The sequence below is a fragment of the Anas acuta genome, chromosome 13, assembly GCF_963932015.1.
Source record: "Anas acuta chromosome 13, bAnaAcu1.1, whole genome shotgun sequence".
Lineage (NCBI taxonomy): Eukaryota > Metazoa > Chordata > Aves > Anseriformes > Anatidae > Anas > Anas acuta.
Window position 1 is genome coordinate 997507 of NC_088991.1, and position 20364 is coordinate 1017870.

The 20364-nt window shown below is 37.8% G+C and overlaps 1 protein-coding gene across 1 annotated transcript in view; it reads left to right on the forward strand.

Moving 5' to 3' along the window:
- Positions 1–20364, forward strand: part of TENM1 (teneurin transmembrane protein 1) — a 918746-nt gene that overhangs the window by 376811 nt on the left and 521571 nt on the right. The window contains exon 4 of the mRNA XM_068696724.1: positions 7647–7752. The gene's annotated coding sequence lies outside the window, so the exon portion shown is untranslated. The remainder of the gene's footprint in view (positions 1–7646; positions 7753–20364) is intronic.

Consider the following 20364-nt stretch of genomic DNA (forward strand, 5'->3'; position numbering starts at 1 on the left):
TGGAGTTGGTTTCTAACTATTTAGATAGGCGTTTTGTATTCAGGCTATCAGACTTGGGCCATAAATGTTTGTTTCCCTTTTAGTTCATGTGAAAAGCTAGATCTCAGCTACCATAGTTTTATGATGGCATTACCAGAATGTTGCATTTAAATGAATTCTTTGTATTGTAAAATGTTTAGCTACAGCAAGTGTGACCTTGCAGCTCTTGTAGATGAATTTTACTCAGCAAATGTAAACACTTACACTGAAATTGTCATCAGATGTTTATTGGTTGTCAGAAGTATTTTGACTGTTGTGGACCAAACCGTGGTGTACTCACCCCGCAAACACAGAATATTTGTATTTTGCTGTAAATGAGATTTTTTTCCGTTATGAATTTATTACTGAGCTTTTTTTTATATTCAAAAATAGTCCCAGCTGGAGCATCCATTCCCAGCTGAGCCTCATTTGGAAGTCACAGTTTGGGATGAGGGATGCAGTTGCTCTTCCCCCCTTCTGTTTTGTACAGCTCCTGAAGGGGCTAACCAGGACTGCAGTCGCCCTACTTGGTGCCATACAGCAGCTGTCCTTTCTCCTGATCAGCAAGATTGTCATGATACAGCAACTTCACAGCCATTTATGGAAGACTAATTTCCAAAAATCACTGCAGGACAAGGCATGATTAACAGACCAGAAATGTTGTGTGTCTGCACTGGCTGTTTTTTTTTTGTTGTTTGTTTGTTTGTTTTAGGGGGGGATTGATGGGGTGTATTTACTTGGTTTGTTCATTTACCACTCAGGCAGGCCTGGAGCTGCTCTCAAACAACATAGAGGACAGAATTCATTGGCAGGGTAATGCCAGGAGAGAGTATGTGTTCTTTGGTTCTCTTGCACCCACATTTACATGCCGATATCCATTAACTCAAGTGTGCATAGTTGCAGGAGGTGCAGAATAGCTGCTGACATGCTTTCTCCATTTTCAGCTATTAAGTCGTGGCTTAGAAAGGTAAAAACTTCAGTTTTGTTGCATTTCTTGGAGTAATTCTAGCTGTGCTGGGTATAATGTTAATAACTGAAGTAGAAAAGATAAACCAGCCTTGGCAGTGGTGATGGTTTCTCTTAGTGAGATTTTGGTAATGCCCAAATATCTCTCAGCATCAGTCTGCATCAGAGTAGAAAATATTTTGGATTTGGTTCACAAATAGTTATTCTCATTCAAAGGTGTTGCTGGTCTGTGAAGGTTTTAGTTCTGTTGGAATTATGGAAGTTGTGTAGAGAAGCAGTTGGGCCTGAAAAGACAAAATAAAAGATATAACAGAAATAAAAAGTAGAAGCAAGTAAAAATAGAAAAGGTCAGTTAGCTTTGAGGTCAGTTGGGTTTAATTTCTCAGCTAAATAATGAGCCTGATGTTTATTTGTTAGGACTGGAAAATTTTGACAAAGTCCAAAAACAATCCATTTGGATACTTATCATTAATGAGATGTATTTCAAAATAAAAACACTTAGTATTGTAGTGTGTCATCTGAGCAAAGTCAAGTGAAGATGTTAGGATGTAAGTACAGCTGGCATTACTCAAAATCAGTAGAATGTGATGCCCACAGTTAATTGCAGAATCATGAGTACTACATCTAATTAATATGCTAATTGGCTAGTTTAAAGATAAAAAGGGGGTATTGAAAGAATGCAATAAAGAACTTGTATTTTTCTGTTTTGCTCTGCAAACACAGCTCCCTGCAATAACTTAATGAGGAACTGTTCAAAGGAATAAAACTAACAACAAATGAATCAGAAGCTTAACTAAGTAATTACATGCTAATGCTGAGACCTTTTGGGTAGGGAACCAGCATAACTGTGTGTTTAGATTGTCATAACAGCAAATAACAGAGTAGGATAAGTAACTAATAAAATCAATTTATTTGTTGGAAAATTACTTTCCAGAAGCAGCCTAGGCAAAATTTGAATTAAATGGTTATTATTGAAAGCAGGTGTTTTACTGATAGTAGTAAGATTGAAAATATTTCTAAGAAAGAAGGACATAAGCACTTTGAATGGGAAAGAGAAAAGAGAAGCCCTTTTTACGTCTCTCAGTGCAGAAAACCTGCTTTCAGTCAGCCCTTCACATGTTAATAGAAATGGTTTTGGTGTTCAAGAACCAAAAATGATGTTCTTTTTCAGGAATAAGCATCCAGAATGTGGTCTGTTCCAAGAGGCTGATTTTTCATCTAGGCTGGAAAACCAATAGAAAATCTTAATAGTGTAGCACAGAGAAGAAAGATCCTCAAACACAGTGACCTTGTAGGCCTTAAGAGAGTCCACAGATGGACCTATTATGGGCTAGAATAGGGCACAGAAGATTTCAGTACAAATTAAAGAAGATTCTTAAAGAGAGAGGATGTCTGAGTGTAGCAAATCAGGAATTTGTAGGTTATAAAAATGCCTTCAGAGGTTTAACTGCTTTATTAGTGTTAAATTTGTTGTCTGTAAACATCTTTCCTCAGCTGGAGAAAGACAGTATTTGGAGCTTTCATTTCTGTCAGGAAACCCTGCATGTTTTGCCTTGTCAAAATTATGACACCCTCCACACTAGAGAATGCAATTTGAACCACTCTGCATATTCTCAGCTGACATTGCTTGATAAAGACAAAGAGACTATCTCCTAATTGCTGTTGTCTGTCACTAATGGGTTTGTTATTAATACAAAGGCACTATTATAGCTAATTTCAAAAGATAAACATACAAAAGGACGCAAAAAACAAATCTCCTGTTTTCTTTTGTATCTATTTACACAATTCAACATCCAAAAAGAGAAAAACAAAACACACAGAACACCAAAACAAAACTCCAGCTAGCAGGCGCTAAATGGAAGCTAGGAGTTGATTTATAGGAACAGAAAGCATCGCTCCGAGAATAAATACCGAGTTTCCTGTTGTAGAATTAATTATACAAGGAGATGACTGTTCAATGTTAAGTTAAAGCGTCTGAGACCTTTGATACAAATTTAAACCTTCTTACATTATTAGTGTTGGGGAGCAGCAGGAATCATCCATTCCCAGTATCTCTGTACACAGTTCAATGCAGTTTTCGGGTTGATCTTGTAGTTTACTCATTCGAGTTGGAAAACATCTCTTACGCAATGTAGTTCTGGTCCCTTTTACTAAGGACGTTTATGCTTTATACCCATCTGTTTTTCCCCTGGTTACTTCTGACACTATTTTGGAGTGAATTTCATGGAAAGATAGAGACAATAAAAGACACTCAAAAACACTAAATTCTTGCAAGCTGACAACCCTCAGCATAGTTGGTTGGCAGTGATTAGGGGTTCAGGGTCTGAGCCCCTGCCAGCACCCCATGCTCCTACTGAGGCTGTAGCATATGCTCTTTGTTAGACACCATCTATCACACATAGGGGAGAAACAAGATCAGTGTGTAGAATTGGAAAATGTTAACTTCAGTCCTGAACTTCTAGGATACTGAATCATCTACGGAGAAGAAAGATATAGACTCTGGAACTGGACTTGATCAACACAGAGAGATGTTTCATGTTTCAGATATTAGGATTTCACATTTTGGTCAATCTATTATTATTATTATTATTTAAAGAAACTGTTGATGATAACTTTGGATGAGATGAGAGCTTGTGTAAATTGTTTCTGTATTGCATATAAGAACTACTGTGAGTTACAGCTGGATTTGTCCCTATGCTCGGTTAATTGTCTTGCTGTCAGAAAGGAAATAAGGGGATTCACAAAAGTGGAACAATCTCTGAAGCATAGGAAATAATATCGTTAATGAAAAGGACGCAATTAAAAGTCAGCTTTACTTAAAACATATAGTACACGTTAAACATCTCAACAGCTTTGAACAAATTCAGTCCTTTCCTACAGAACTGAGATAGTGTGGCCCAAATGTGGCATTAGAGCACAACCTAGGGAAATGTCTTCTCTGCTAAAGAATCATGTTCTACATGGAGTTTTCTCTCTCTTATCCTGGACTTTTTTCCTCTAAAATAGTAGTTTTCTTTATCATTTAGTTTTATCAATTTGAAGTAAGCAAGTTTGGCTCACTATTACTATGAAAAATGAAACCACAGTTAAAGTTTGTGTCATTTTTGTCACCCACAGGGTGTCTCTGGCTTGGGGTTTCTATCTAAATCACCAGATTTTAAAATATGTTCTCTGTATGATTTCAGCTGTACCTATGAATGACTGACATGTCTTAGGTGAAAGATCCCTTGTCCCCAGTGGTGGCTAAAGTCAGAGCTGTCTTTTTTGAAATATTTTCTTTTACAAGCTTTTAATCATACCCCAAGGACATGTCAGGCTCTCACATACTTCTTTCAAGTATATTCTTACGCAAACATGCTGTGGAGGGGATGCTGACATTTCTTCTCTTGTTACATTCCAAGAACATATTCATCATGGTAAAGCAAACTTAGAAGAAATTTAATACTGTAGTCCATCATGATTTGTTGAAGCATGTCCCTCTTCCAAATACTGAAAAATCTGGTTGATGTAAAATAAGAGCAAGTGAACATGTACTGGTGGAACTGGTGGAACAGTAAAGGGCATGCTGGCAGTAAATCAAGCAATGTAGTTATTCTCTAAATAAATAAAGTTTGTTAGTCAGATGGAGATAATTCCCCTCTCTTAAAGATATCTTTATGATATTTCTGTGAATGTGAATTAATTTGAAGACTGCTGTGAGATTTCTTTTACTGTATGTTAGTGTATGCTTCACCACTTTATTGAATTTCCTATGCCTGAAGCATCAATTAGTATGTTTATAGTCAAACTACTCAACAATTTTGATTATTTTTTTGTTCAATTATCCCAGCCAAAGCATTCTTGTGCCTCACGTGCAGCACACAATCTGAATGCCCTGGAGGCTCTCACATTTCCAGAGGGCGACAAACTGCCATGCTGTCCTGTTTTTACTGCTCGAGATAAGATATGTGCTTTCTTGTTTCTGGCAGGCTTGGCTACAAAACTATAATGATGGCTATTGTGGTTGTTATTTTTGTATCTGTTATTTTTATAGCTCCATAGACAAATAAATACATTCTTTAAATTAGGCAGAGACTTAGTACCAGGGCTTCATTTAGAACACCAGGCTCTAAAATTGCCTCCTGTGAAACATTAATAATGCCTTTGAACGGCTATTTATTGAATGACTGACTTAAATGTTCTTTTTTGCTAAAAGGAGCTAAGCTGCTTGGAGAGCTTTCAGTTTAAGATACTTTTGAAATGTATGTAGAAAAGCCCAGTAGTTGTGTTGAAAATTATTTATTGATAGAGAAGGAAGTGAAGGAGTGATATTTAGACTTAAAATTGTTTTCAGGAAGGAATGTCCTGTTTTCCCCTCAAACTCATTTCTGAATTTCTAGAGAAAAAGTGGTTTTATAAACCTCTAAAAATTTCTAGGGCTAAATTGCTGGTGTTGAACATCAGTTGCTTCCCAGCTTTGGAACATTAGAAATATGCAAGTCTGTCATTATATGAATAGCAGGACTTCTGGTGTGAAGCTGATTGTGTAGGCTGCCTCTGCTTTGGTTCCATGTCTTTAGATTAAAATTCATTCCCATCACCCATGGCAACTTTCACTGAGTCAGTTTCATCTGACTTCGCACCTAATCATGCGATAACATCCAACTGTTCTTTGTTATGTAGCTGGGTGAGGAAAGGTTGACAAACCTGGGTGGTGGAAAAGGGATTGATAATTCAGGAGCAACCAGAAATACTGGAGAATATGATGCAGACTCATCTGAACCACTGTGTTCAGATTTGCTTGAGTGCCAAGGTTATTAACCATGCTCTGTCAACTGCGCTTGGTCTGCACTGGCTCTTGCACAGCCTTTGTGGTGCATTTGTGCTGTGATCTCCTGCTTCTGCTTTCTGGGAGGACATAATGGGCAGATGAGTATGATGCAGGGAGATGTAGCCTTGTCCTTGCAGGTTCTGTTAGGACAAAACCTAATCTGTGCCGTGCAAGGCTTTCAATCCCAAGGAGCATTGCAAGCAGATTATCATGTACATGTGGTGTTGTCTTTGGGTAGACACTCTTTAGAAAGGAAACTGTAGACTACGTAGTCAGACTGTGGACCAAAGCTTTGGACTTATGTGGATTTGGATCCTGAGTAGAATTCAGAAAGAAGAACATTATTTTGGGAAAGATTTTAGGGTTTCTCCAAAACTTGTCAGGCTAGAGACTTGAACTGTGGTTTTCTGTTTGTCTTACCCTCATCTTGACCAAACATTCCCTCTGTGCTTGAAGAAACTCTACTGATGAGTATTCAGAGATATGTTTGAGCAAGTTCGTTGTCTAGAAAAGAAATTTTAATTATAAAAATAATAAAATTGTTAAATTGCCACCTGTTCTAGTTATAAGCATCAGTTTAGAGTTCAACACACACCCCCCACCCTGAGAACCTGCAGCCCTTAATAAAAGCACTACTCATCCAAACTATCATTTTGAAAGGTGCTCTTGTGAGTACATGGTCTTACAGCAGATACAAATGCCACTTTCTACATAGTCTTTAGATATATTTACTGCACTGAATAATGGTAATAATGTAATTGAACACAGCTAATGATAACCAGTTGCCTATTACAAAATGTCTTTTGAATTCCAGTGGCCTGGTGTGGCTGAGGTTCATGGTCCATAAATTCAATTTTAATCCCAAATTAAGTTTACTTATGCTTGCTGTCCATAACAGCCAAGTAAGAAAATGAAATGCCACCTCCTCCCTTAATGTGCCTTTGAAAATGTAGACAGTTTCAACTCTGTTGGTCAGATTAGCTACTTGTACAAATTACTGCTGGTCCACCAAAATCATTGGATCAATGCCAGTTACTCTCTATAAGAATCAGGCCTAGAATTCTGGTCTATAAGAATCTGGCCTTAGTCTTTTAAAATACTAAACGAATGTCTCAGGAAAAAGGAAAAAAAAAAAAAAGTTTAAAGTTTTTTTGTGAAGTATGTGTGATTTTTTTTTGAACATATACCTGAAGAAAAATTATTAATGCAAGAACGTTGTCTCATTTTCAGAAATAAGCTGCTCATACGCCAAGTCGTTTCATTTTGTTGGCTATTTGGTTGCCGCTTGCCCAATACTGCAACACATAACCTCTGACTCTGTAAAAAAATTGCTTTTATGGTTTACTTTTATGGAGGTATTTATGTTTAGAGCCTTTGCCAATCTGAAGAGAAATGAAATTTCTTTCACTACCTTTTGTCTTGAAGCTTGAATTGTTTAGCATTATGTCGTGGTTGCATTTGAGTCATATTGCTATATAATGGTTGCACTCTGTCAAGCATTCACGGGGCAAAGAGTGTATTGTAGCAGCATAGGAAAATATACATGTTATACAATAATGGGAAGATTTTTAGATGTTAGAGAAGAAAGCTTTCTTTTCAGACTTGAGGCTTAAGTAAATTCTGACATATTACTAGTACTCAGTAGACTACATGCCTAGATGAGAACTACTTGGGGTAGCACTTCTAAGCAGCTGTGTGTACCTCACTGAGATCTTGATTTTATTTCTAATGTGATCTGGCTAATATGTTTTGTACCTGTTGAAATCAAATATGAAGAAGGATACATGAAGAAGGACTCACTCTGCTAGTAAAGTTAAATTATTAATGGTTTAATTTCTTATTTTTTCCACAGGATTTGAGGTTCCAATTAAAAACCGTGTTTGGGCCATTGCTTTGCCTGCCAGTGCTTAATCTTCTCTGAAAGCCTCATCACTTATCTAAAACAACAGAAGAACGAGGTAAGGAGAGAAAGTAATGAAATGCAGCATAGCACATCTGTCAAAGGAACAGAAAGTAGCTTTAAAAAAAATGCAGGATCAATGACATTAAAAAAATTTGTTGAGAGCTAAATGGGTTCATGTTAAGCATCTTAATACTAAGGGTCTGTAACTACCATTATGTTCTTGCACGTGCTGAAGGCTGGGGGGTTTGTTTGAGAGGTTTACCGTTGATGTGGCCACAGGATACAGGTGACTGATAGGAACAGGAGCTCTGGAATAGCTGAATGCAACCCTCTGCACTATGGAGTCCTTTAAAGATTGTTTGACATCTTGATGCTAAACTTATGAATGTAATTAACATTTCTGAAGTTATTTAAAATTCAGTTTGAGGTCAGTACAGATTTATGTTCTCCAGATATGCATAGATATTGGGTGCTGTATTAAAAGACTTTCTCATTCAGCACCTAGAACTATGATGTCCTTTGTTGTTGATAATGGATCTTTCTGAAGTACCTGGATGACATGACTTGTGCTATGTCATTAGGATTGCAGTGATATACAACAAGACAGGCAGAACTAGAGGTGACATGACACAGAGAGGAGTAGTACAATGATTTAATTAGCCATGATGGGGTAACGATGTAAGGGAGACATCGTCTGAAAAACATGAGCCTTTTTTGAGTGTGGAAAGTATGGTCTGCAGTGGCCACCTCTGTAGTCACTGCTGATGTTTAACAAAAGAGAGTATCAGGATCTCACTCCCATTTTCGCCATTCAGTCCTTTCTGCATTCTCAGATATCTGCCATGGGCCAGGTTAAAAGTCATCCTATCTGGTACAGTTCAGGCTTGATGGTTACTCAACCACCTCATATGAAAACCAGTAGTCTATAAAGCCTGTTGGCTTCTCTCTTTTTCAAAATGCAATATCATGCATTTGGTTTGGGGTTGTTGAGCATGTGTGTTACCTACAGCCTCTTTCAGGAAAAACATTTGTAATGTTTCTTTTCTATCTGTATAAAGGATATCATTAGCTTGGAAAAATCTCACTGGCATCATCAGAGCATGCTGTCAGCCATAAGTAAAGTTGGTTTTAGTAGGTGTAGTTTTTAAAGCATGTTACTGCTACTGAGGTATGTTAACAACTTAAAAACCTTATGATGATGAGTGTGGATGATGTTTTAAAAAGATGGTATGCTGAACTGGCACCTGAAATGTGTTATGTGCTATCTGTGTATGCTTTTTAATTGGTGCTCCTATCAGCACTGAAAATGGTTGAAGTTTTGTTGTGGTTTCTAGTGAAAAAAAGGCTTATGTGATTACAGTAACACATATTTGAGTGAGATGGCTGTGTGTTTCTATCCCTTACCTGATAATTTTTTGACTGATTTTTTTTTTAAGTCCAAATACTGTTATTATTTGGAAGTTTTGAAAGAAAATTACTTTCCTGAAATTCTAGTGAAAATACATGGCTGTGTGGAGGAGAAAAATATATATATATATATTTGCCCTGGGGGAAGGCCACTTAGTAAGCTGCTGCAAGACAGCCAATGAAAGAGACAGACCTAATTAATGTGCCAAGCTTAGAGAAGTGTTTTAAAGATGGGAAGATCCACAAAGGAGAAAACTTGTGAATGCAGGGTTTCACTCTGGAAATCAGACTGCCTGCCTGCTTGTGTGCCTGTTTTTTTGTAAGATGCTAATATTTGATATCAAAACCAGGAGCTCAATCTTGCAGCAATAGGAACATTTATTTTCAGTTTATAGCTTTTATGTTTAGGCCCAAAAAACGTTGTTGTATGTACGGTTGCTAGGCATTGTGTACTTTATGGGTTATTACATTTGCAGTTTCAACTGTAAATAGAGAAAAACATTTATTTTACTTACGGGACAGCTTATTGTTCTTATTGAACAGTAACAAACATTATACCATGGACAGAATCTCTGCTATTAGCTATAGTAGGTATGTGATTAGACATCACTCTTATAAGCCATGTCTTACGTTGCTATTTTATTAATTCCTGGTAGTAGCTTGCACAATCAGGGAATGGTTCTGCAGCAAAGTCCTTAAGAGGGTACAATATATGTCAACACACAGCTCCTAGCCATTGCCAAGTCTTGATAGTATTACAGGCCTTCAAGATGAAATGCGGTTTCCTGGATAATTTGTATAATGTATCTTTAAAGTATTCAAATTTTCAAGATGCATTTGGATTTACAAGATATAAAGGATAAAGCATGCTTTGCACTTTCTATTTCAGATATAATGCTGTTGGAAATGCTTGAGGGTTCTCCTCCATATAGTGGGTGGTTCACTCTGAGGATCTTAAACGTTCGTTTCTACTGGTTCTTATATCAGAGACTCTCTATTAATGTTGCTGTAGTGAAATAGGAGACTGCTGGGAATCTCTAGGCAATCAATGAAAAATACTTTGCAACAATACTGTTATATTCACTTTCATTTAAGGTTGTGAAAGCAATTTACAAACATTAATAAAGTGTTACAGTAAGCTCCTGAGCAATCAGTCCTAGAAACCTGTAAACTGAGATAAAAATGAATAAGAGCTGCATTATGGCAGGGGAAACTAACCAACCCTGTGCTAGGCTGTTTTCTGTGGACCTTCTTGGACAGCTGAGTTTTGTTACCGAAAATGTTCATGAGCTTCCCAGGTCTGGAGTCTTCTTTTTGTGACAAAGTTTTGATTCTTCAATCAGGGCTCTGGTCCATCTTTAGCTTTTTATTAACTTGATGTAAATTTTAACAGAATCTTAAGAAAAGGAAACAAACCCACTAACTTGGAGGAAATAAAAGTTCATTGAACTTCCTGAGAATAAAATCATTTTTCTAATGACAGTAGTCACCTTGCCTATATATAGAAACTTCCTTGCAATGATTGTGTTTAATGTTCAATCTCTTTTACACTATAGAAAGCCTAGACAAATAATTGTGAATTAAGGACATGGAGGAATAAACAGCTGCTCAAACTACAAATGGCAAAGCCTTAGCTGTGTTTGACAGGCTGTTTCTTTTTTTCTTAGTTTCTTTTTCCCCCGTTCTGATTAAAATATGTTAAGTGCAGTGTTCCTTGCTGCATTATGTATTTATTTTTTTTCAAATTTTACAGTGACCTCTGTCTATTAATATAAAACTGTTAATCTGTATTTACTGCTCCTAGCCAAGATGGCTTAATGTAGGACAGAGTTGCTGAATTATCCATTTTCTGAAAATGCCTGGCGAGTCTCATTAACTTGTCTTACTGGAACCTCATTCCACCTTTCACAGGCTACAAATGTGCTAGAAATGTGTGTCATAGTAATTCCAGGATATGTGTATGTTGGATGTTTTCGAGGTAGCAAAGTAGACAATAGTATGCTTTATCCTTTATTATTGTGTACAACAAAAACTCCATTTGTTACCAAGGGCAATCCATAATGCCAAGGCGACATGTTTCACCTTGCCTGGCACTGTAAATCACATGCATGTCTACCCTGTCTGTTGAATCGTGATCTCATATCCTCCTTGTTGTTGTTATTACTTATAATAACAAAACACTAAAGAGAGAATTAAAACAGTTCTCAGAACTGGAACTATCAAGCAGTGAAATGCCATTACTCCTTTAATTACGTGCATTAAAAAAAAAAAAAAAAAGAAGTTGCTATGGAATTCCAGCAGTGCAATTTTTCTGTAATTCACCATGGAGACAGTTGCTTCCAATCATCCAGAGTTCTGTCCTTTAAGAAAAATGTATCCTTATGCAATTCAAATTATTTTACTATCTTTGAAGTCTCATTTTAGAAATCACTGATGTATTAATTTAGCTTAATCATCTATCTGAGTTTAGGTTAGCAAAAGCACGTATGTGGTAGAGATGTTTCTTACTTCTTCTAACATGTTTTATAAACCAGTGAATCAGTAATAGGAAAGATAAAATGAATAATTCATAAGATATCAATACTGACCAAGGACCAGAGATGCTTGGGGTATTAATACATTTTTGTTTTCTTGCCTGTATGCCATAATTTTACAGATATAGTGTCTTTTGGAATAGATAAAGCTGATCACTACCATTTCTGTACATATAATAAATAGTGTGTGCTCCTATTGGTAGTAGAAGGATCATGTGAGTATATTTTGTGATTCTGTGATGTATTTCGTAGGCATCAAAAGTCAATAAGCAATTAAATATATAATGCCTTCTGCTTAGCATATCATACTTATACTTCCACAAAAGTGTTCACATCCTGTTCTTCTTATCTTCTGGCTGGTTGGTTAATGTTTTCCAGCACAAGCAGGGCCTGTGGCACCAAACAGTAGTCCCCCAGACTATTTGAACATTGCTGTGGTTGTTGAATACTGCTTTGCTTAAAAGGGAACCAGGACCGAATTGTCCTTCTCTTAGGCTGCCAGTGCACAGCAAAGCTAGAAATAATGCACCACTAGAGGAACTCAAAACATTTTAGGCACGAAAGCTCAAAGATGCCTCTTAACACTGGTGCAGTCCATGCATAGGCTTCCCGCAAGATGGTTGTTTCAAGGTCTGCTGCTCTGAGCCTTTGTGCACACCCGAGCCTCACTGCAATCTGGGGTTCAGGCAGTGAGGCAGGGGAGTGCAGCTTTTGCTCTGTTCCTTGACAGCATGCACTTGCTAAAAGATTGCAGTCCAAGTTCAACTTCATTTGAGACTACACATAAGAGTTTAGTGTCTTTTAGTGATCATTTGATTTTGTTAAGAGCTAAGGAAAAGAAATATAACATCAGAATTAATATTCTGATCATTTCTCTGCAGTTGCTGCAACCTCTACTACAACTCTTCTCTGTTCTCAAAAAAAAAAAAAAAATTTGGAGATTCTCTTGGATAGTAACTTATTTAGTTTTGTGTTAGCATGATATTCTCAAGTTCTGCCTCCAGAGATTTAGACAGAACTATTTAAGTAGACTGATCTCATCCTAATCCTTGTTAGGCATTCTTCCAAATCTTAAAACTAGAGCTGCAGTAATCTTACAATATTGTGGTGGTTTTGTGTGTGGTTTTCCTTTTGTTTTTGAACTCCAGAAGCTCACTACTTAAAAGAATAGCTGCTACAGGTCAGGATGTGTGTAGGTGGGAAAATATGAACAGTGCTAACATACCTCTGTCTTGGTGGTACTGTCAATTGTGGTACACATGTTAAATTCAGCTGAAAAATATAAAGAGGTATCAAGTATGGAAAAAAACACTTTACAAAAACAAACCAAAACAGCATGTGTAAGCTCTTAATTTAATTACTGCAGATTTATTTTGATTTGTATCTGAAACACAGCAGGCAGAAAAGAGAAATTGTGTTTGCTGGAATAAAAATAGATCATTCCAATGCACAGTATTTTCCATTAAGCTCACTGTAGGCTTAGAAGCTGAAGAGCTCCTGTGTTTGCTATTCCTTCATTTAAGGAGGTTTTACTTTATGTTTTCAACATAAAACACATCTCAAGGTACTAACACTGGAAATTTTGATATTGTTTTAGCAGAGTGGCTCCCTCGTTACAGTATCAAGAAGGCTAGGGCGAGTGACTTGGGTAAATGTGAGATGTCAGGTGATTGCTCTCCCTGACATCTCCAGAACCCCCTTGGGGGCATGTTTTATCTTACAACCCTGGTGTCTGCAGGGCTTTCAACTGCACAGGTCCAGATCCACTGTAGTCACCCAGGCTCTTAATTTCCATTAGTGGGACGTACAAAATTTGTGGTTTTCGCACAGTGTCTGTCCAGTGGATTTTTTTGTATGTGCAGGCAGGCTGTACAAGCAGGAATGGAGAGTTTCAAGCCTTTCTCAGTGCCTTTTACCAGAGTTCAGGCAACAGCTCCTGGACATCAGCATGCTGGACACTTAGCCATGCCTTTGCTCAGTGTTGTGCCACCCCCAGCTTTGCTTAGGCAGGGCGGTGCTGCAATCATTGTGTACTCTGAGATCCTCTTCCAGAGCTCTGAAGGCAGTAGAGCTGCTGGGAGCTGTCAGCTGTTAGAGTGCAGGAGTGAACTTGTAGATGAAATAAAGGTTACTTACCAGTGAAAGTTGTGCTTTGAGTACTTGACAGACACATTCACGTTTCACCTGCCCTTCCCCTCTAATTGCTCTCCCAGGTGTGGGGGACAGGACTAACTTGAAGTGTTGGTGTAGAAGGGGATGTATTTGTCCTCTTGGAAAGAGTGGTGCAAAGAACCACTTCGTTGCAGAGTACGGATTCAGGATAAGTAACTAGCCATTTGTGGTGCCTGCAGTGCATCAGGTTTGTGTTGGGCTTGATGACAGAGCAGGAGAAATCCAATTCATATATAAACAGCTATAGCCAATAATACCACATGGACATTTTAAAAGCAATTTGGAAATGGAAATACAGAGATCGGGGAAAATATTGAATTATAATTCAGTGATCCCATATTTATAAATTATCTAGTATCTATAGCACTTGAAAGCAGGATTTATTTGCTTTAATAATTCATTGAAAGTTCACAGGAGGTAATTTATTAATAATACAGTGTCATCAATATGGATTTTGCCCAATTCCTATTTCCATTCTATTGAGCTTACTGGTCTGTTTTATTACAGCAGCAGGAAGCCCAGTTTTAAAGAGCGGTGGAAAGACTTCTATTACCTTGTTTTCAAAATAAAATGTAGAGATGTCGGTGGGATGTGTACAGCTCCAGTTTGAAGTCAGGAGTAGCTACAAACAGATTTAAAAGTACACTCCTGCTTAGATGGACAGTAAAGGTCACTATGCAGGAAAATACTTAGAGTGAGCATGTGCTTAGATTTGAGTCACACCACTAAAATCAATGGAGGAATGACTTTTATACTTATTGGTATACATGTAATTATACTGTTAAGACATTTAAGTGTTTTGCTGATTCAGAGCCAGAGTGTTTGAGTGCTCTGCAGAGCAAAGCCTAATGCATCAGAAATGTTCCAATTGTGGTCTGTTTACCAAATTCTTTAATATTCCATCATTAACTTCAGCTGTTTCCTGTGCTTTTAACATAAACTAGTGTTGTCCCGACAAGGTATTGGTCTGCAAATGATGCTCTTTTAACACTATCAATCAGTAGGGTGGGGCTAATTATTTATTTGCATTCAGAGTTTTTTCCCCACAAAATAAGTTTCTCAAGCTTCTGTATGCTGATAATGTATCTGAAACAATTTGCTGTAGAGCAAATAATCTTTATCTTTTCAGAAAAAAATATATGTTTGGTCTGTTTTATTACTACAGAAGCTGGGACTGTAGTTCTTAAGAAAGCAGATCTGTTCATTCCCCAGAGACTATTAGAAAAAAAATACGCACCAAGTAATTCTGCCTATGATGATTCCACTCTAACAAGTATAAATTGATATAAAAAAATACATAAATGGAAACAATGGAATGGGTTGATTAGGTCCATATCCAGAACTGCACACAGTAGCAGCTCAGATGTTTTTTCATTGTCTGCTGTTGGTGACGCCAGACTTACTGGTGGTTGTCGCAGCTTATGCTGTGTGCACACATGTACAGCCCACCTGCTCCGTTACATTTTGGAAAAGTAGTTGGGATGCTTCTGTTGCACACAAACACTTGAAGGAAGGTGCAATAGAGAACAGAGTGAGGCTCTTTTCAGTGGGTCACAGTGACAGCACAGGAGACAATGAAACAGGTGGTTCCTCCTGGACATCAGGAAGTGATTCTTTATTCTATGAGTGATGGAGCCCTGGCACAGGTGGCCCAGAGATGCTGTGAGGTCTCCTACTTGGAGATCTTCAAAAGGTGTCTGGCTGTGGTCATGGGCACCCTTCTTCGGGTGGCCCTGTTAGAGCAGGGGTTGGACCAGAGGGACCCAGAGGTCCCTACCAACCTCCGTTATTCAGATATTGTGTGATATTTAATTTATGGAAACAGTATGCTAACTTAAAATACAGGTGTAGTGATTTCTGGTAAATCACCTTGCATGTTTTTTAGTTTCACATGCATTAAGTACAAACCATGAAAGCAGCAGCACAGAGCTGCATATAGAAGAGCTTTCCAGAAACACATAAGTAATACATGTTCTGATACGTCTGCAGCCTGCAAATTAAGGAGAGGAGAAATTGTATTTTAGAAACTTATTCTAGAAAAATTGTCACTGATATTCAGGCGTCTGCATTTTTATTCTTGCCACTTCTCAGCCAGTAGAGAAGGACATATCCTATTGCTACTTTTATTGTGAATTGTTCCTCATAAAACAATCTGTTCTCTTAGTGGCACTTGTTATTAATCAAGGTTTCTTTCCTCCATTAGAGTCATTGTCTCAATCACTTCACTATATATAATCACTAACTTTTTGCATTGCACTAGTGAGTAGGTGCTTTTATACATGTATGTCTGTCAAAGGGGTGCTGGCATGTTTAGTGTCATGTTTTGCAATTTCAGTGAGAACACTAATGGCTCCAATGTGATTGCCTTTTTTTTTAATAAAAAAAAATAAATTTACATGTTCTGCACAGAGAGAGGATAGAGAAAAGGATAAAAATTTCCAAACTCAATTTTTGTATCATTAAAACATTCAAAAGTACAAAGAAATGCTCTTGCAGAATCAATCATTTCATAATATATTTGCAGAGACACTAGACTTGCATTATCCTAAAGAAAATATGAAAAAGGCTAACGTATCAATTTTGTACAATACAGTGTGTATTTGCAGAGTATAGCATGAAAATTTTCACTCTAACAAATGAAATGGAGGAGGAGAGGGAGGGTGCATGTAGATAAAACATTCTTTATAGGTATGGTATTGTTTTCTCTGTTTCTGCCTGGAACAAATAGAGATAAAGGCAGATGAGACATAATACATTATCAATTAGATATTGATGATATATTTTAATGCGGGAAGGTAATTGTTGAAATAATACTAACAATAAAAAAAAATCTGAGAGACTCCAGAAATGAGAGACTCAGTTTTTTCGTACAAGTGATGCTTTTTCTTTAACACTTGGAGACCAAACTGACAGGCTACTTTAAAACCAAGATAAAAGAAAGAAACCATGAAGAAAAGAAACAGTTCAAAAGTAAATGTGTAGTAAAAACATAGTTATGTTTTCAAAATTGTTCATTATGTTTTCTCTGGATTTTTCAATTACCTCTTTCTTGATTTCCACTGATGGCTGCAATTTTTTTCCCCCTTCCAGGCTTCCCATACTACCTGCTTTTTCTTCCTGCCCATTTTTACACGAACCTTATGGTTTTCATTCTCTAACACAGGTAAATTCTGCGGCTTCTTTATTCTTTCCCCATCTTTCACCCTGCTTGACAGTTGTTTTGTAGAGATCCAACAAGAAATCTTCCATTCCCACAACTCCAGACATTATTAGTTTTTCTTCGTAAGGCGTTCTGCACCATCACTAAATCAGATTTCACCAGTTAAAGCATCTTCCAAAGTCCTGACAAAATTTGTCTTTCTCTCTTAGCTCATTTAATCTACCCTACTTACCTTTTGCCTATTTTCTCCAATTAGGTTTTCATCTTCTAAGATTTGCCTCTTTTCTCATATAATCCCATACTTCTCTAACAGCTTTCTCTTTACCATTTTATGTCCCTACACTCTGGAAAATTTCCCAGAGCCATCATAATCTCCCTTACATATTCACATGCTCTCACTGAATCTCTGTCCTAACTTGTTGGATGATAAGCTGTTTGTGAAAGAGATCTGCTATATGGTTTTATATCTCATGTACATTTACTCAAGTACTTAAAACATAAAAATGGTGTGGGCCTGCATCATTACTGAATTTTGTATCCTATGTCTTGAAACTAAGAAAGATTTCAAAATGATTACTATAAACAAAATGATACTGTAATTCTCAGAATCATTTGGATAGTTCTGTTTATCCTGGGCATACGCATCTTTCTTGAAAACACAGGACAATCCCTTTTTCCTATTATGATCCTTCAACTGGGGAGATTTAGGGTCTGATCCAGCTGTTTTGGAGCCAGCATATTTTAGAAAGGGGACTTGTCCCCCTGCGCTTACTGTATTAGCAATGCTCCCACACACAGCATTTCAGCGAACATCACGGGAGCAATGTAATCTTTACTTGGATTGCTGCAGGCACCACAGCAAAACCCAAGTGAAAAGCAGGAGCTGGGGGTTGGCCCCACTCCTCCTGCCTCGTAGCTTGCACGTTGTGAGCATGGTAAGGAGAGAATGCCCGAGGCAGCCACATGCAGGAGGATGTGAAGCTGCTGTCAAGGGCTTTTCTTCTCTCCTCACCACAGACCAGCTGCCTCCTGGTCCACACACAAATGATTTTATACTACTGCTCAGATGGTAACTGCTGCTTGTGCTGTCTGCGGTATTCTGAGCATGGTGATTTAGTACTATGATCACTACTGAGACTGTTAGGATATCATTTCTTAATTCTGAGGCTGCTCTGTTCGAGCATCGTGGCTCATCAAATCCCATATCTAGTCTTTTATATTCCTCTTAGAAAAGAAAGAAAATCAAATGAAGTCTTTGAGTATACATTTAATTTTTGTGAAGCATAGATCGTTATGCTGTGCAACCACCATTTAGGAAATGGTTATTATATGGAGCCTGATGGGTTTTTGCCTTGGAAGGCTTATGGAAGCATTTTGTCCCTTCAGAGGCTCGCTTGCTCGTACAGGGCAGCTCGCCTCTGCTCGGGGCTTGGAGAACTGAGTGCAACCTGCACCTCCCTGGGGGAGAGGCCAGCACCAAGGAGCCTCCTTGTTAGTGGGCAATTAGGGTTGTCATCACCCTGCTAATCAACACTAATTAGATTCCAAGGGAACCTGGGAAACAAAACTTTGCAGCTGAGTTACAAGGCTGGACTAATTAGAGGGGCACTCCAGTGTGTTAGTATGGTACTCTGCTGCCTGGATAAAAACAGCTGCAAATGCTGCTTTAGCTCCTGACTCATGCGGTTTTTAATGAAGATGTTCTTAATGGGGAACAAAGTTTTCCTCCTGTAGGGATTTCCTTGGTTTGGGGAGGAGGACAGCTCTGTGAGAAGACCCAGCCAAGCCTTCCTGCAGGCCCTATTTTTTTATCTGTGCTGTGCGTTTAGCGGGGTGACACAAAGGGCCCAGGCCTTCGAATTACTGCTGAGTCTGAGACAGTTATCTTTTAATAATAGTAATTTAAAGCTTTTAATAATGTTGTGAAGGAAGAACCTTTTTTTGAGCTACATGATGTTCTGCGTTGTGTAATTTATCTCTGCATAGTATCTAAGTTAATGAAGCTATAGAGTAATTAAACCCATCCCTTGCAGCTTTGTCTGTTTCCTGTATATATGAAGCAGGCATTGATATATTAGGTGCTATCTCTTACAGAAGAGGTGTGGAAAAATTTAATAGCCATTGTACAATCATATTTTGAGTTACCCTGCTAATGGGATTTACTGGTTTTCTTGTATTTGTTTTCATTTATGTCTAGTTTGGTATATAAATCTGCACAATGTAGTAGTTTAATTGCCAGTGGAATCCAGGCTGAAAGCCAACTTTTAAGGAGTATTAGTAATGCAGTGCCTGGATCTGGTGGGAGGAGGAGAGGGTACAGGGAAGAGTGTATGGGCTGTGGCTATAAATTACCATGGTCTGTGTCTGTCTGTTGGAACATCGTGCTTTAATGGAGAAAATCTGAGAAATGGTGTATTTTCTACACTGTGTTTTCATTTCATTTTCATTTTGTTTTCTAGTCAATATTATTCTATCAGAGCTTTGAGGAAGAATCTTAATGGCATGCTTACAATAAAAGTAAGCATGGGTAAATTGGGTTGGATAGGATTTTTAAAGAAGAAACTCTAGCATTCCTCTTCTAAACAACTGCATCAGTGCACAGGTACAGTTCGAATATGCCATCTTGATAAACTGAATTGTTTCACCTAGTGTAACAGATGACCGTTCGTCTGCTTATTTTAGAAGATCAGTTAAGCCAAGACTTCTGGTATTAAGTGGAAAAAAAGGTGACTGCACTTGGAGGAAGGACGTGTGAAATAGTCACACAGTATGAAAAGACAGATGGTATCATTATTAAATGATAGACAGTTATAATATACACGGATAGCAGCGTAGGTATACAGCAGTTGCTATTACGTATTTACAAATAATGTCCATTATTAATACTGTGAGTCTTCTGTTGAAACCAGTCTGTCTCATACCTTAGTGCACATAGGCAGTGTTTCACTTGGGACATGCTCAGGCATTGCTTTAAGAATCCTCTGAGTTTGGTAGCAGTTGATTTTAGCCAGTTTTCAAGTACTTTTGTCTTTTTTCTTGTACTACAGCAGACTTTCTTAGTCTTTTCTTGTATGCTGTGTTCAGTGTAATCTCCTGTACCACTGTATTCTTGGGCCCGGTTTTAATTCATGAAATGCTACCAAATTTGTAGTTAGAAATGAACCCAGGTTCTATATTGTCATATATGCAACACTTACATAATGTAACTTAAATGTGAAATGTTTCTCTCTTTCTAGGGAAGTGTGTGCCCTTTTTCTGTGGCTGGCATGCCAGAGAAGTTCAGCAGATTGAGTAGTGGCAAACAGATGCTTGTCTGAAGCTCTTGAGAGATGTAAATAAGGCAGACATGGCAGAAGGTGTATCCTTCCTCCATCCACATGCAAACAGCCATGTC